This window comes from Diospyros lotus, chromosome 13, assembly GCF_014633365.1.
Source record: "Diospyros lotus cultivar Yz01 chromosome 13, ASM1463336v1, whole genome shotgun sequence".
NCBI lineage: Eukaryota > Viridiplantae > Streptophyta > Magnoliopsida > Ericales > Ebenaceae > Diospyros > Diospyros lotus.
In genome coordinates, this window is record NC_068350.1 from 25,042,046 (window position 1) to 25,060,093 (window position 18,048).

Consider the following 18,048-nt stretch of genomic DNA (forward strand, 5'->3'; position numbering starts at 1 on the left):
TGTGGAGGTGGCCTTGCAAGTTGGTAAATATGTCTGATAATGTTTTATGTTACATTGGCATGTAGTGATTATATCTTGTGTGATGCAAGACCTAGTGGACCGATGGCCATATGGAGGACTAGTGTGGTGGGGGCTGATAGGTTGATGCCTCAAACCTTAGTGGGTTGTGAGGATGGGTGGACTTAGCCTCATTTGCATGCATTTGGCATACATAAACATGATTATATTCATATTTACATGCATTGCACCCTTACTGAGTCTTTATGACTCATGAGGTTTTACCTCATGTGTAAATGATGCAAGTCTGGATGCAAGCAGGGATGGCGCTGGGAGGCCGTTGTGGTAACTAGCTGTGTTGCCCGAGTTATGTATTTTTAATATTGCTTGTATGTAGCCAGGGGACGTGGTGTATGTATACCCTTGTGAGTAAATGTCTGTGTTATTGAGCTTAAATGTATTTAATTGTTGTAATCATCATAGTGTGATAGATGATTGTGAGATTGCTTGTTGAATGTGGCATAGTCGGTAAAGCCAAGTTTCGGACCGAGTCAAGATCAGCAAGGTATGTTCTCATAAATCCACAATACTCAGCGAAGTGTTTGTATGCTAGCTTTGTGCCTGGGTCACCTCTGGCTTGCTATGGGGTGAGCTGAAGAGAGGTGAAGCTCACTCGGGTTTCGAGTCTTGGTTCACTGGATTTTTCTTATTTGAGTTGGGACCGATTCCTGAGTGGAGCGAAAGGAAGGACGAAACCTAATTCCCACCTAGGGCGTTTCCTGTTGAAACATAGTCCAACCCTTCAGTTGTGGTTTGTCAGGTGAGTAATCCGGTCGATTATTCACCGGTGGCGCCCGTAAGTGGGAGTGGGTCGTTATACATTGCTATTCAAATCTAACACAAACTCGGGGGGGGGGGGGGGGGGGGGGACCAATCAAGGGACTGAATGATAGGTGCAGAAATGAGTGATTTCTTCAACTTCTCAAAAGTAACTTGACACTCATCGTTCCACTCAAAAGGTATGTCAAAGGCTAGGAGGCGGCATAAAGGTCTGGCTATGGCTCTGAATGAAGCGATAAAGCACTTATAAAAACTAGCATGGCCAAGAAAAGACCTAACCTCTCTCATGTTCCTTGGGGCAGGTAATTTTTGAATTGGCTCAACCTTGGACTGATCAACCTTAATACCCCTGGAATAAATAATATGTCCCAGGACACTTCCTTGAGTAACCATGAAATGACACTTCTCACAATTTAGCACCAAATTTGTTTCTTTGCACCGGACCAGAATTTTCTCTAAATTTTCTAGATAACTCTCAAAACTGTCTCCGTACACTGAGAAGTCATCCATAAAGAATTCTACCACATTCTCAACCAATTCATTGAAAATACTCATCATGCATCTTTGAAAGGTTGCAGGGGTATTGCACAGACTAAATGGCATTTGTCTATAAGCAAATGTCCCGAATGGATATGTGAACGTGATTTTCTCCTGATCCTCTAAGGCAATTTCAATCTGATTGTACCCAGAATACCCATCTAAGAAGCAGTAGAAGGCATGTCCCGCTATTCTCTCTAACACCTGATCCAAAAATGGGAGCGAAAAATGATCCTTCCTAGTCACAAAGTTGAGCTTCCTATAATTTATGCACATCCGCCATCCAGTCTGGATGCGTGTAGGAATGAGCTCATTGTTCTCATTTGCTATCACAGTGACTCCTAATTTCTTAGGTATAACTTGAGTTGGACTAACCCATTTGGAATCAGATATAGGGTAGATGATGCCAGCATCTAAGAGCTTCAACATCTCCCCCTTAACCACTTCCTTCATGTTTGGGTTTAACCTTCTCTGCATCTGTCTAACCGGCTTTGCATCTTCTTCCAAGAAAATTCTGTGGGTGCAAATTAAGGGACTAATGCCATGCAAGTTTGCTATAGTGGAACCTAGAAATTTCTTGTGTACCTTTAATAGATTCAACAGTTGTTCCTCCTATTGAGGATTCAGACTTGATGAGATCACCACCGGCAAAGATTCTCCTTCACCTAGGAATACATACTTAAGGTTATTTAGCAATGGTTTCCTTTTAGGTGCGGGTGAGCAGCTTGATGATGGTAGAGGTTTACTTAGTGAAGATCCGAGAGGTTCTGATTTTGGGTTACCGTAGGCTATGGATAAGACAAATTCAGTTTCTCAAGAGCAATCCTGCTGCTCCATAAATTCCTCCAACTCAAAATTTTCTTGAGCAAATTTGTAATGCCCCTCTCCCACTTATGGGTGTTACTCATAAACAATTTCTAGAATTGTCCACATGCCCGGCCTTTGGTGAAGGGTGGACCATGTTTCAAGACGAAATGCCCTAGGTGGGAATTAGGCTTGTCCTTCCCTTCCCTCAACCCTAGGATTCACTAGCAGAATTGGGCTTCAACCATACCGCATTTGGTTGAAAAGAAAACCCATGAAGATGCCCAACCGCCATTTTCTTATTTATATTTAATTCTTTTTCCATCCACGAATTTTTATCGAGCTCCATAAAATCACCATTTCAATCAATCCATTGATTGATTACCAATTTTGGAGGAAAAACTCATAATTTTCAATTTTCCAAAATTTCGACATTTTTCCCCGAAATGCCCGAAAAATCCCTTTATTTTGAAAATTCCTCCGGACCCCAAAATCAATTAAGAAATGCCCCAAAATCCCCCCCCAAAATTTCAAATTTAAAAAAAAAATTAGCCGGCGGGGCCTACTAGCGCCCCCGGGGCCCACGCGGGGCCCTGCGGTGCGCTGGCCTCACGGCTGGCAGCTGGCCACGCGCGCCCGCTACCCTTAGCGCCTGCTGCCGCCCGTTATGGCCCCCTGCGGGCCTCGACAGCTGCTGCTATCGCCTCCACTACTTCGCCCCCCCCCCCCCTTTTTTTTTTCTTCTTGGGCTTTCCAAACCCAAAATTTCCAAATTTCTCCTTCCAAAATTTGCACCCCAAAGCATCACATTTTCAACAAAAACCATCTTATTTAACCCCTTTAATGCTTCCTACAACTCATGCCAAATGAGAAATTTACATCCATACTTAGGCCTCTTCAAGCCATAAGCCAATATCTCATTTTAAAATAAATCAAACACTCCCAAATATAAAAAACAATAGGCTTTAACAAGCCATTACCAACCCAATACATTACATTACATAAATCAAGAGCAACAAAATAAGCTACCCTAAGCCATACAATACACTTGAATCTTCAATTCCATGCTTCCACAACCTATATGTGAGGGTAAAACCTCATGAGCTATTAAGCTCAATAAGGGTGCAATGCAAAATAAATATGAACATAACAAGATTATATGATGCCAAATGTATGCAAGTGTGGCTAGGTCTCTTTTCCCTCACAACCCACCAAGGTTAGAGGCATCAACCCACCATTTCAACCATGTTCCCAAACTAACCTACGGCTATAAGTCTCATGAATACCATACAACATGCCAAATGCAACATATACATTTATGAACCATACTTACAACACATTGCAAGGCCACCCTCCCATGGGGCCATCCCTTACCTCTTCTTGAATCTTCAAATCTTCATTTCAAGAGAGCTTCCATCATCATCTTCTCCCATCTAAGATGGCATTCAAACAAGAACTCACTTTACATTCAAGCATACTAAAATAAAGAGAAGAAGGAACAAAGCTTACCTTGATCCCTTACTTCTTCTTCTTCACTTTTTCTTCCATGGGAGACTTCCTTATCTCTCTTTCTTTCTTTCCTTCTTCATTTCTTTCTCCAAATGGACAAAGGAAGACAAGTCCTCCTCACTTGCCCTTAAATACTACCATTTCCCATTTTCAAGAATGGATCTCCACCATTCATTAAAAGCACAATCCATGTGCTTAAGGAGAATTAAATCTCCACCATTCATTTCAAATAAACAAGTCTTCTCTCTAGGAGAAAGCACAATCCATGCTCTTTATCTTGATTAACCTCATCCATTGGATTATTTTGTGTAACACCCGGTGTTACAGGTGTTAAAAGAATGAGAAAGAAAGTGAGAAAATTCCAAAAATGCCCTTGAGAAGGTGTTGGATCCTTGAGATTGAGGGTGCCCTATGAGAGGGGTATTTTGGTAATTTGGATAGTGAAATCCAATATAAAGGGTATTGTAACACCTGGTGTAACCGGTGTTAAGAGAATAGGAAAGGAAGTAAGTAAACTTCCAAAAATGCCCTTGAGGAAGTGATGATCCTTGAGATTAAGAATGCCCATGAGAAGGGTATTTTGGTAATTTGGATAGAGAAATCCAATAAAGGGTATTTTGATAAATTAAAAATAATTCCTATCTGGAATTAGGTGTGTAAGTGAATAAAAATCCTAATTTGGAATTTATGTGGAGATATATGGGATTAATAAATTCACAAAGAGTATTTGGGAATTTTGGAATTTAATTCCATAAAGGAGATTTAATTATGGAAATAGGGAAAATGGTGGATATTAAATTATTTGAGGAGAATAATTATATTTTCCCTAAGTTGGTGAATTAATGTGGTAATGCCACATGGAGAGATGAGATTAAACTTGGAAGCCAAGGTTAGTGTCTTGTTGTGACACTTGGCATTTTGTGGTTCAAGTATAATTGGGTGAATTAATTAAATACAAAAGAAATGTTAAATGGTCTTTCAAGCATTTAATGAGAGGCATGATTATATGGATTAAAGAAAATTCAAAAGAAAATGGTAAATGGTCACCATTAATGCCTTGGAAAATATGGATATTTTATTAATGGGGAAAGAAATTATTTATGTCTCTCAAGTGTGATGGTTTTGAAAATGGTCTCATTTAATTAAATGGGAAATAAATAGGAAATTCAAGAGATCTAATGGATGAGATGTATTATTGAATTAGAGAATAAATCCAATGGTGGGGATTTAAAGAGAGGAAATGGCATGGATTGCCAATATATTAAAAGTGTGTTTTCTCCAAGAGAGAAGTCTTGTTTATTAAAATGGATGGTGGAGATTTAATTCTCCTTAAGCACATGGATTGTGCTTTGAATGGATGGTGGAGATCCATTCTTGAAAATGGAAAAGAGTAGTATATAAAGACAAGTGTGGAAGACTTGTCTCCCTTTGGCCATTTGTAGAGAGAATGAAAGAAAAAAGAAAGGGAGAAGATGAAAGAAGAAGAAGAAGAGGAAGAGAAGAGAATCAAGGTAAGTTGTATTCTCTTCTTCTCTTTAATTAGTGTTCTTGTATGCAAAGTGAGTTCTTGTTTGAATGCCATTTTAGATGGGAGAAAATGAAGATGGAAGCTCTCTTGAAATGGAGATTTAATATTCAAGAAGAGGTAAGGGATGGCCCCATGGGAGCGTGGGGCCCCACGCGGGCCCCGGGGCGCGCCGTGGGCCCCGCCGGCCAAATTTTTTGAAAAATTGGGAAATTTTGGGGCGTTTCTTAATTGAATTTGGGCCCCAAAGGAATTTTCAAAATAAAGGGACTTTTCGGGCATATTTGGAGAAAATGCCGAAATTTTGGAAACTTGAAAATGATGAGTTTTTTCCTCCAAAATTGGTGATCCATCAATGGATTGGTTTAAATGGTGATTTTTGGAGCCCGGTAAAATTCTTGGTCAGAAAAGAATTAGATTCAAATGAGAAAATAATGATTGGGTGTCTTCGCGAGATTTCTTTTTAACCAAACGCGGTGTGTTTTAAAGCCTACTTCTGCTAGTGAATCCTGGGGTTTAAGGGAAGGGAAGGACGAGCCTAGTTCCCACCTAGGGCGTTTCTTCTTGAAACATAGTCCGCCCTTCATCAAAGATCGGGCAGGTGGACAATTCGGGTAATTGTTCACGAGTAACACCCGTAAGTGGGAGCGGGGCGTTACATTTTTCCTTTTCAATACTTAAGCGCAACCATTGGATCACTTGGAAATTTGCTTTTATTTCCAATTAATTTATTTTGACTATTTTCCAACCATCACATGAGAGACCACTTTGAAAGACAAATACTTTCTTTCCCATGTAAATAAATCTCACAATTTTCAACCATTAATGGGTGACTAATTTCCCATTTCATTTGGATTTATTTAATTCTCCTTAATCATGCTCAACATTAAATGCTTGAAAGACTAATTAGAATTTCCTTTGCATTTAATTTAACCATTTAACTTGGACCACATTAAGCCATGTGTCATTTCAAGACACTAACCTTGGCTTCCAAGTTCTAATCTCATCCATCCATGTGGCATCACCACATTTATTCTCCAATATAGGGAAAAATTAATTACTTTACCACATAATTGAATATCCACCATTTTTCCATTTTCCATAATTAAATTCCTTTATGGAATTAATTCCAAAATACCCTTTGTGAATTTATTAATCCCATATATCTCCACATAAATACAAAATTGGGATTTAATTCACTTACACACCTAATTCCACATGGAAATTATTCTCAATTTACCAAAATACCTTTTTATTGGACTTCACTATCTAAATTTCCAAAATGCCCCTCTCATAGGGCACCAACATTCTCAAGGATCTAACACCTTCTCAAGGGTATTTTTGAAAGTTTTCTTACTTCCTTTCTCATTCTCATAACACTAGGAATACTGGGTGTTACAAAATTCACAGTTAATGTACTCCTCACTCAATGTATGTATCAGATCAGCTTCTTCATCTCATTCTGCACGTCAGGTTGTTTGGAAACCCTAAAAATGTTTGTTTCCAAAGTCATATTTCCAAATGACAATTTCAGGATTCCATTCCTACAGTTGATGATGGCGTTTGATATGGCAAGGAATGGTCGACCTAAGATGACTGGCATAGGAGGCTGAGGCCTCTGATGCTGCTGGGTATCCAAAACGATGAAGTCCATCGAAAAGTAAAACTTATCGATTTGTATTAGAACATCCTCCACAATTCATCGTGAAACTTTAACCGATCGATCAGCTAGCTAAAGGGTCACTCTAGTGGGTTTGAGCTCACATAATCTGAACTGTTGATACACACTGTATGGGAACAAATTGACACTAGCTCCTAAATCCAAGAGTGCCCGATCAACCTTTTGACTTCCTATGATGCATGTAATGGTTGGACAACTTGGGTCTTTGTATTTGGGAGGAGTTTTCAATTGGAGAATGGCGCTGACTTGTTCGGTCAAGAATGTCTTTTCATGCACATTTATTTTTCTTTTGACAGTGTACAGATCTTTCAAAAATTTTGCATATGAAGGTTTTTGTTTGATTGCTTTCAATAGCGGAATATTGATTCTCACTTGCTTGAACACTTCATATATGTCCGTATTTTGTTGTTCCTTCTTTGCACTGATCAATCTTTGACGAAAAGGAGGTTTGGGCTTGAATTGAGTTCCCTCTACAACATTTTTACTTTTGTCTTCCTTTTTGCTCGGTACTTGTTCTTCCTCTAAGGTTGTTTTGATAACCGAATCACTATGATCGACTATCTCTTCTTCTTGCACAGTAGGGTATGACATCCTAGGGTCTTCAGGTTTCTCAACTATTTTTCCACTCCTAGGACAGTTATTGCTTGCACTTGCTCATGACTTTTATTTTCACTAGATGAGGCTTCTACCTAATGGGTTTGACCTATGGGATTTAGATTGGGTTGGGAAGGAAACCATCCAAGTTCTCTTACACTCAATGTTTGGGTCAGCTTGGTCAATTGGCTTCTAATGTCTTCCATGACTCTAATGGTTTATTCTTGGAATTTGGCCACTTGTGAATTTGTTCCCATTTGGCCTTGCATGAATTGATTGAGGGTGTCTTCTAAGGATCTCCTATGAGGAGGTTGGTATGTGTTGGTTATAGACCCCTGATTAGCCTGAAATTGTGGAGGTTGTGAAGGGAATGACAGCTGGGCTGCAGAATCATTTCTCCATGAGAAGTTAGGATGATGGCGGAGGTTGGGATGATAATAATTGAAGTTCGTATGGTGACCCTCAGAATGAAAATTTCCCCCTTGATTCTGGTTTGAATATTGCCTTCATTCATTTTTGTGTGAGTGTGTGTTTCCAGTTTGACCATACAATACCTCCTTAAAAGCAGGTAATATAGGACAATCCTCTGTCTTGTGCTTTAAAGTCTCACACACAGCACACCTAACCTCAATTTCATTAACAGTCTGGGCTTTCTTTATCTCTAAAGTTTCAATCTTCTAGGTTAATGTAGCTAAACTGGCATTCAAATCATCACTCTCATTCAGCTTATGTTTACCCTTGGGCTGTGGATAGTCTCTTGAATCATTGGCTGATAGTGAATGAACTTCCCAATTTCTAGTATTTTCTAATAAAGTGTCAAAGAAATGAAATGCCTCATCAGGCGATTTGTCGAAGAATTCCCCATTGCACATGGTTGACACTATCATCTTAAGATTGGGAGACAAAGCATGTAACACCCCAAATTTTTCGGGCGTGTTATAACTTAGGATTTCGAGAACATAAAAAATTTTCATACCACAATCGCTGTCATACATCACACAAATTCCCAAAAACCCTAATTTTCACCTTCTCAACTTAACAAACCCAATATTAAATAGCTAAGACAGGTGTTAAAATTTCAAATGCGGAAGCTAGATCGAACCTGATATGGTTCACAACCATAATGCTTTATTTATCATACATAAAATCGTTCAAGACGTCTACAAAATATATTACATGGACATCATCTCTAGCAAGTGATAACTGAACATCTTAAACATATCCAAAATTACATAGGTTCACACAAAATATGCCAATCATGCTACAGGCAGTAATTTAAGCTAATTCTTCAGCTACCTCCTTTCCCTTAGAGCCGCTCGTCGAACCTGGAACGTTTGAATATTCCAGGGACATAGTCCAATTAGAAGATGAATCTTCTAGTGAGAAACTCCAAAAATAGTTTATATCGATGCATTATCAGGTATAAAATGTATGAGAAGACAAGGAGAACTACTCCGAGGTGCCTCATGAACACGTCAACCTCCTCCAACGAGAGCTTTCTCAATGGCACACACATAGCACCTCTCGGGAGGTCCCTAACCATGTCACTTTGGCCCGACTTCGTAGAAATCATGCAAGCACCACATCCGTTGTTCCTTAGACTCACGGTCTTCCCCACGAGAGCTTTCTCGATGGCGCACGCATAGCGCCTCTCAGGGGATATCAAACTTTTTCCCTCAGCAACAACAAATATGTACAACAGTATGGCCACACGAATTTTATAAATGCAACAGTTAAAAAGCTAACAGCTTATATTTTCCAGAAAAAATACATTTCATATATGCAACATGATTTAACATAAGAGAATAACAAGAGTTTACGTATAAGAACTTCATGAAACACGTCTCATGCAATAGAAGTCTCTGATAAAAGAATAAAAAATAGGATTTGGAGTATAGGAGTCTCACCTTGTTGGTTTATCTCGTAGACAATATAATTTCACAGCAAATGGCCTAGGTTTCTGCAAAAAACACACGTTTTGGTAAACTTAACCTCAAATATTTTTACATAGGGTTGTGGGGTATTAAATTAGGGGCATAATTAAAAAATTTGAAGGAAAATAGGCCTCTCACACGCCCTCATGTGCCCTGTAACTCACGCGCGGGCATCAGATTTCGAACAGCAACGCCTCATTTTTGTATTTCGGCCATAACTTCCTCATTTTAACTCCGATTCAACCCTTATTTGAACCTACGCAACCCTCTCTTCCCCCTATATAGGATTATCAGAAAAAGGACTTACCTCACTTTTTTTCTGACTGATTTTGACAAATTCCGACGAAGACCCACAACTCCGATGAGGCTCGTTCTTCACCGCTTTCTTCCTGCCTTCTTGCCAAACTTCCTTCTCTCTCTCTAGAGCAACCTTATCCACTTAGAGTGCTTCAATCCTCAAAGCTCTCTTGAATGGTTTGAGAACAACCCATGGTGCCTATTTATAAATTACTTGAACCAATCATATTATGCCACTTGTCACAATCTTAGCCATGAACTCTAAAGACTCAAAGATATATTTGAATGGCTTTTCAAATCTAAAACTATAATGGATTAAACCTTTGAGATCCAAGCTAATTCCCTAACTTCTTCCAAATGACATTTTGGCCCTTATTTCAAGTTCTCAAACTTTAATATTTTTACCAGATAAGCTCCTAATTTCATCTTTATTTAATTTGGATAATTCTCTAATTACAATTACACCCTCAAACATCAAATTTATCGAGATACTTAAAATCTCAAAATTAATAACTCAAAATTACTTGATATATATGATTTTCGGGAATCCCTTACCATCATTCGGTCTTTTTGGGCTACAACTTAGCTTAACCGAAAATCGTCTCTTATTTTATTACTTTTAGTGCCATAAATCTCGCCTCGAGATGCTCGTCAAAAATATATCTTTGTCTTTAGATATCTAAGCTCCAGGGCACTCCCTACGACCGATTCGGTCACTTGTTTCCATTTCAAACATATTTTTTGATATTTTAACTCACTTAAAATACGTGGCAACCTTACGAAAATATGAGGTATTACAAAGCATCATGGAAGAAACTAACCACTCTCCGCTGCTTGAAAGCGTGATGTGGATAGGCATTGAGAAGGTCCTTGAATCGTTCCCATGCTTGAGCAAAGTTTTCATTAGGTTTGTAGGAAAAATTCATCATTTGCCTTTGGAGATTTGTTGTTCTATTTGCTGGAAAGTATTTTTTCAAGAACGTGGTTTGCATTTCTCTCCATGTTCCAATAGATCAAGGCGCAAGCGTGTTTAACCACATCTTTGCCTTATCTTTTAATGATAATGGAAAGAGCTTTAATCTAACCACATCCTCATTGATAGTTTGTTCCATACAAGTTCCACAAACTTCCTCAAACTCTTTCATGTGAGTGTAAGGATTTTCAAAGTCCATCCCATGAAAAGTGGACAACAATTGGATAGTGCCAAGTTTAAGATTGAATCTGTGATGATTAACCAGAAGCACTATGCAAGATGGTGTAGTGTTCCTAGGAGGGTGGAGATATTCCCTAAGAGGCCTACATGTATCAGGTTCAAAAGAATCTTCATCACCATGATCACTCCCAAGTACAGGTGGCATGTTCTCGTTGTGTTGAGATATGAGTGATTGTGTCAGTGATAGTTTAGTGGTAGATAAAGAGTCAATAAGATTATATAGAGGATTTTGATATCTTACAATTCTACCTGACATAAGTATCATACACCATGCAAAAACAAAAATAAAGTAAAAAAGAAACAGAGTTACTGAATTTATCAGGAGATGCTTATTCTTATTTTTTTTCTTTTTGGTTTTGCCTCAATCTCCCCGGCAATGGCACCAAATTTGGTTGCACTCTCACCCTGCAATTAAAACACAATAAAAAAAATACAATAAGACTTTTATATTTTTTTCTTTATTTTTATGAGAGGTTTATACTCATCAGTGTACGAGTGCAGTTGTAGTCCGTATTTTCTGGATGAGTCCAGGTCATCCACTGAGAGATTTATTTATGGCAAAAGAAAAAGAATATCACACACACGCACACGCATTTGGACGAATTGGCAACAAGATTTTTTTATGGATTTTTAGATAATAGATACTAGGAAATAAAGCAAGGCAGAAGTTGAAATAAACACTAAATGTGAGAATATGAAATTGGATAGCACTTGAATTAAGACAATTTCAGCACCAACCCATTGATCCCCAATTTTTAGCAGAAAATATTAGTAACATTAATTTAATTTCAGATATGAGGGTTTGTTATTAAATGCAATTAGAGATAATGATAGTTCTAGTTTAAGCAATCCCCATACATGATTTGCGAGATTCTAATTTAAGCAACTACAATAAATCCAATTGCAATTAATACACAAAACAACTAAATTAATCATTCAGATTTGGGTATGATAGCGTTTTCAAATCTAGTAACTCCCATGTGTGACATGAAAGCTCTAAGCTAGGCTTACGCTCCAATCCAAACCTAGTGATTTCTCAATAATTAATACACACTCATACTGAAATTTAAATTAATGTCACTCATTTAAAACGTAGCTTTCTTTGGGAATCATTGGCATTGGACACTGTCCTTCCCTTAACCCAAGATTGGATTTAGCTACTCATCTCCATTTGAAAGTTAATTGACAGGAATTTAAATAGCGTAATTTAAATAACAAAATTTAAACGACAGGAATTAAAATAGCAGAAATTAACCAGCCATTTAGGCGGTGGATAATAAAAAGACATGAATTAAAATTGCAGAAACTTAAAGGCAGAAATTAACCGGCCATTTAGGTGGTGGATAATAAAGCAACAATAAATGACATAAGAATTCAACAGAAGAAAGAAAGAAAGTAAGATCACAAGAGAAGACAATAGAGAAAAGAAAAGAGAACAAGAGCAATTCTCAAAGAGAAAATCTAAGAAAACAACTAAGCTTTGATTCAAGAATAATAATCACACTTACAAGTGCAACCAAGTGAGCTATTTATAGCCCACAAGATGCAATACAAACCACATAATTTTAACTATTCAACTAGACATAATTATATCTAATGGGAACTCACACACCTAAAGTTAAATAGATTTTAGCTAAAATACACACCTAAAGTTAAATGGATTTTAGCTAAAAGACACACACAAAAAAACACTCATAAAATAAATATTTAAAAATAAAAATAAAAAATTAGATTTTTTACAAGTTGAGTTTTGGGTCTTCTTTATGTTGGATTTGGGCCTTCCTTGGAATTAAAATGCTTGGGCCTTCTTTCGTTGGACTCCATTGAATAGTTGACCCAATTGCCCTAGATTTTGAGTAGTAACGTTGGCCATCCGATTGATTCTTTAACATCTTCAATTACTTAGCAAATGTCAATTTCTTTATATCATCCTGACAATAGTACATAATGTGCATAATTATTTAAATTAAACATTAATATAAGATAAAAAATAAGGATATAATTCATTAAGATTTAGAAAAATTAACTCATCACACCTCTTTTGGGGGGCTGGGGGGTATGCTTGTCGATTGAGTTCTCTAGTATGAAGTTGTTAGAGATCGCATGTGGGCTTCAAGAAACCTTCAGCGGCCCTAGGATGAAGTCCTTCAGTGATCACAGTCATCCTATAATCATTGATCGGGTGTTAGCAATTGTGTTGCTCAGTAAACGCGGGGAATCAAGGAAAGACCACAATGCGTTCAGAATATAACAAGATTGTTAAAGGGAACTCATTAGCATTACAAGCAAGAGTGTAATGCCCCGCTTTTCTAGATACGCAACAACGTGAAATATAAGCAGACATCACCTATGGGTGTTATGGAAGCCCTTACCAACAGCAGTGTTGGATCGAACATGAAAGCTTAACCAAAGCTAAATAAATGGGGTTTCCACTATATTTCCTTTACAAGTACAAGAAATGCTCATGACTTTCAATACTCTAAAAAGACTCAACACACCATTATAGGTACAATTGTAGGACACCCACACACACATTTCTTACAACTATAACTGTAACGCCCCGCTCCCACTTACGGGTGTTACTCGTGAACAATTACCCGAATTGTCCACTTACCCGGCCTTTGGTGAAGGGTGGACCATGTTTCAAGACGATCGTTGGGTATATCGTGAGGCTTATGGAGATGGGTGTATAACCAAGATGAGACTCGTCTATCCCTTGATAGAGGATGATGTATCTAAGGCACCTTCGGTGGATATTCACTTTAAATCCATGGCCATGGTAAAATAGATCAATAAGGAGTTATTGATTTACATTCTATTAAGTGAAGATATCCAGAAGACCGAAGAAAACTCATGTGATTGTTATCAAGCAACAGATCGTCATACTTGAGATCACATAAGATACATTGATGAGAGGATTGAATTACACAGTAACCATGCTCGTGAAAGGTTATCTGCGGATTATGAATCCTTTTGAATAATTGGGTAGGCATGAAGCCTTACTAGAGGCCAATCTTGTCTTATGTGTTTGTACCAACACATTGCCAACAAATTCGGAAGCCTAATGAGTCATACGCAATAAGCACAGTCCTTGGCTTAAACCAGGAGAGTGGATGTACGGTTAAGTGGGACACTTCGACAAGAAGTTGTGCCGTCGTAGGTTCTCACGAAAAAAGAACAAATAGACGTAATGACGTTGATATGACGAGGAGTCGTCATAATGGAAAGAGTTTCCTAAAATGGCAATTAATTAAATTAGGAAGGAGTTTCTAATTTAATAACTTTCTATTTGTTGGAGTGGCAAATAGGAAATAAAATATATTTGGGCTTAAGTTAATATTTGGACTAAATTGGATTTGGGCCAAATATTAAATTAAATATTATATTTGGACTAAATTGGATTTGGACCAAATATTAAAATAAATATTATATTTGGACTAAATTAGATTTGGGCTAAATATTAAATATTATATTTGGGCTTGAATTAGATTTGGGTCAAAATATTTTATTTAAACCTATAAAAGGATTTGGGCCATTTAATTATATTTCTAGTTGGACTAGAATAAGCCCATTTAATATTCTAATTAAATTAGAATTAATGGGCTAGCCCAATCCATTAGGATTTTAGAAACCCTAGGATATTTCACTATAAATATCCTTTTATGGGTTGCCCAAAATATAAGAGAAAAAAAAGAGGGGTTTTTGGTGTCTTTTTTCAAGAGTTGAAAAACGCATTACCGTTCACTCTTTCCCGTTTCTTTTGGTATCAATACGAAACAAGGGCGTTCTTTTACCGTCCATACATAAGTCGCGCAAAGGAGAAGGAGCTAACACTCCTATTCCGCTCTCCTTGCCAACGGACGTGTGCTGCGTATCATGAGTTAGAGGCCGGACGCTTGGACGGCTCGAATCCGCAAACGACTGGATAATCTAAAGGTTAGATTTATTTATTTTTTTGTGAATGATTCAATTTCGACGTTGATCCAATCCCCAAGATTGGGGTAAGTTCAAAAATTTTGAACTATGTTGTTTACCCCGTAGCGATCTTACTTTACATTCAGTGGTATTAGAGCCATCGTCGAAATATTTCAATTCCTTACGTGCAGATTTGGTTATGTTGTTATTTGTGAAATGATTAATTAATTGTTGCGTTTGTATTTTTGGATTGCAAAACATTTTTGGGTGAAGGGCAAAAGATCGTATATGACATGAAAAAGGAGAAACGGGGTTCGGGGTGCATACGGATGCACCGGGGCTTCGAAAGACGCAGCCGAGCAGGGCTCGCGTGCGTTGGACACGGCCTAGGCGCGCGCATGGCCCGGCCAGGCCCGACCACGTGCGTGCATGGCACGGCCACGCGTGCGCACGTGAGAAGGCCCAGCGAGGGTGCGACCCGTGCGCCCGCAGACGACCTGCGCGCGGCCTACGGGTGTGACCCGCGCACCCGCAGACGGCCCGCGCACGGCCGAAGCCGACCCACGAGTCCCTTGCGCGCCTCATGCAGCCCCAGTGGGCTGCGCTTGCCCCCAGGGGCCCTCACGGCCGCGGCCAGCGCACCTGGCGTGGCCCTAGCGCTCTTGGCACAGCCCATACCCGCCCAGCGCATGCCAGGCATGTTCGATATGCTGTCCAGCCGCCTCCCGGCCCCTCTCGCTCCCTCGGGCTTCTGTTTGACCCTTCCCTGGGGTTCACATGAAGCACTCGGGCCAACCCTTCGGTGGCCTAGTGCGTTCCGTACCCTCAAGTGAGGCCCGGCCAAATTTTTTGGCTATTTTTATATTTTTATTCAATCCATGAGTGTATAACACCTATGGGCCATGATTAAAAATGGGCCGGGGCCATTAATTAGATTATTTATTAATTAATGGGCTGTTAGTGTATGTTTGACATGCATTGGTTGATCCAAGACCTGTTGAGCCTTATTAGTTAGACTAATGGATGGAGCCCAAGCCCAACACAATTAAAACAATTTTATTTTTCCAAGATTATACAAATTTTCAATTTATTGAAAGCGTTTCATTAAGATTGAAATAGATGCGACAATTAATTAACATAATTGTGAATAAATCAATGTGATTGATTGCATGGGTGTATGGTATGGATCGAGTCGACCATTTATTTATTATTGGGAATGAATGCTTGTAAATTTGGTTGTTGAAATAGGGTCTACGTGTCCTGCCTCTCTTATACTCTGATGTACATTCTCTTCTCATCTCACTCTCCCTGAATGTAACTCGGGGTTTTTGATTCTATGTAATGTATGTAGAATAGAATAGAGTAGTGATAGTTGTAGTCTGTGTGAAGAGCAAGAGATGGAGCTAAATTGAAGACAGGATTCAAAGACCAACGAAGGCTTGAAGAATGTGCTTGTGAAGCAAGATGTGATTCTTCACCTAGGTTTGACCCGCTAGCTTCCCTTCTATGGCTCGAGGGGACTAGCCATAGTTATCCATACCATACATCGGTTTGAGTCATTAATTATGCATTATTAATTTGATTAATTGCATGTGATGAGACCTAAATAAATAAATAATAAATCCCTCATAAATATTAAGCCAACTTGCCTTCCATCATTATGAAGCATTAGGTTTCTAGCTGGCACTTGATTTGTTGAGTCACTCAAGATCATGTGTCACCTATGATTCCTATGCTTCATGGGCCATGAGATGTCCCTGAATGATGGGTTCGACTTAACTAGAAAGGTGGGGTTTGTTGAGTCACTCAAGGCCTTACTGAGTATAGAGGCAAAGATTGGGAGTCACATAAGATGTGCTTGACAAGGAGTTTTCAACCCAATGAATCTAGGAGTTGCATGGAGATGCAATTGGTAGCAAGTACCTACCTAATCAATCCTAGCACAATTTGTTGAGTCACTCAAGGTTGTGCGAGGGGAGATGGGATCCTAGCCCGCTAGGAAATCTTCCAACAGGATTTCCCGAGTTATGTCTTGAGGGTGGCAAACTCGTAGAAAATAGTGGGAACAATCATAAAATGTTACTTCTTGCAATTTATGATTTCGTAATTCAATATGATTATAATAATATCTCTATTCAGTTGTTGATCCAGAATGTTTGGAAACATATCGATAAGATCGATACTTGAGGGCAATAATATCTTCAACGGGACTAATTTTTATGATTGGGTGTAACGACCCATTAGAGGGCCTGGTATTTATTCAAGAATGATTTAATTAATTGTTGAAGTATTTGATTAAGCGATTTTGCCAATTAATTATTTAATGTGGCAATTTAGAGATTTTGAAGGAAAAGAACAACATTTATTTCTTTTTAATGTTGGAGTTAAAGGAATTTTCCAAGGTGGCAATTTAGATTTTTAATTGAGAGAATAGTATTTAAATAGCATTTAAGTGGAATTTATTTCGTGGAAATTAAATGCAAGGGCATGAAGGTAATTTTGGAGTTTTATTATTTGAGAGTGTTAATAATAAATTTTTGTATTATTATTAATCAAGTGAGATTATGTATTTAAAGAAGAATGAAAATCCATGTATGAGATGGATTTGGATTAAGAGTCTCCTAGTCCCAATAGGAGAAGGTTTTGAGAGTCTCCAAGTTCAATTGGGAGATGGATTCCAAGTTATAAAAGGAAAGAGATCTAGGACTTTATGTCTATATATAGAGCTCATTAGCTTAGGTTTTCTTCATGCCGTGTGAAGAACAGAAAGGCCAAGAGATAGCAGAGGCTTGCTAGAGTCTTCAGGATCGCTCCAGGGTTCGATCAGAGAGTTCTATCAGGCAAGTATTCTTCTTGTAATCCCTTCCATTACAGGTTCATATCAGTTTTGATTTCAGATTATTCCAGTTCTTCGTTGTAGTTTTCAGATTTATATTAGTAAGCAGAGGCGTATATATATATATATGCATATAATAGTGAAGTTATGAGTAAGTTCTATTACTCCTTATCCATTTTGGATTGCCAGTTCTATTAATCTTTATCCATTTTGGATTGCAAGTTTTATTAATCCTTATCAATTTTGGATTGCAAGTTCCATTAATCCTTATCCATTTTGGATTGCAAGTTCTATTAATCCTCATCCATTTTGGATTGGAAGTTCTATTTATCCTCATCCATTTTGGATTGCAAGTTCTATTAATCC

General features: G+C 38.3%; 1 pseudogene; it reads left to right on the forward strand.

Annotated features, from left to right (window-relative positions):
- The first annotated feature begins 10,555 nt into the window (after nucleotides 1-10,555).
- LOC127789393 (small nucleolar RNA R71) lies at nucleotides 10,556-10,655 on the forward strand (annotated as a pseudogene).
- The last annotated feature ends 7,393 nt before the right edge of the window (nucleotides 10,656-18,048 follow it).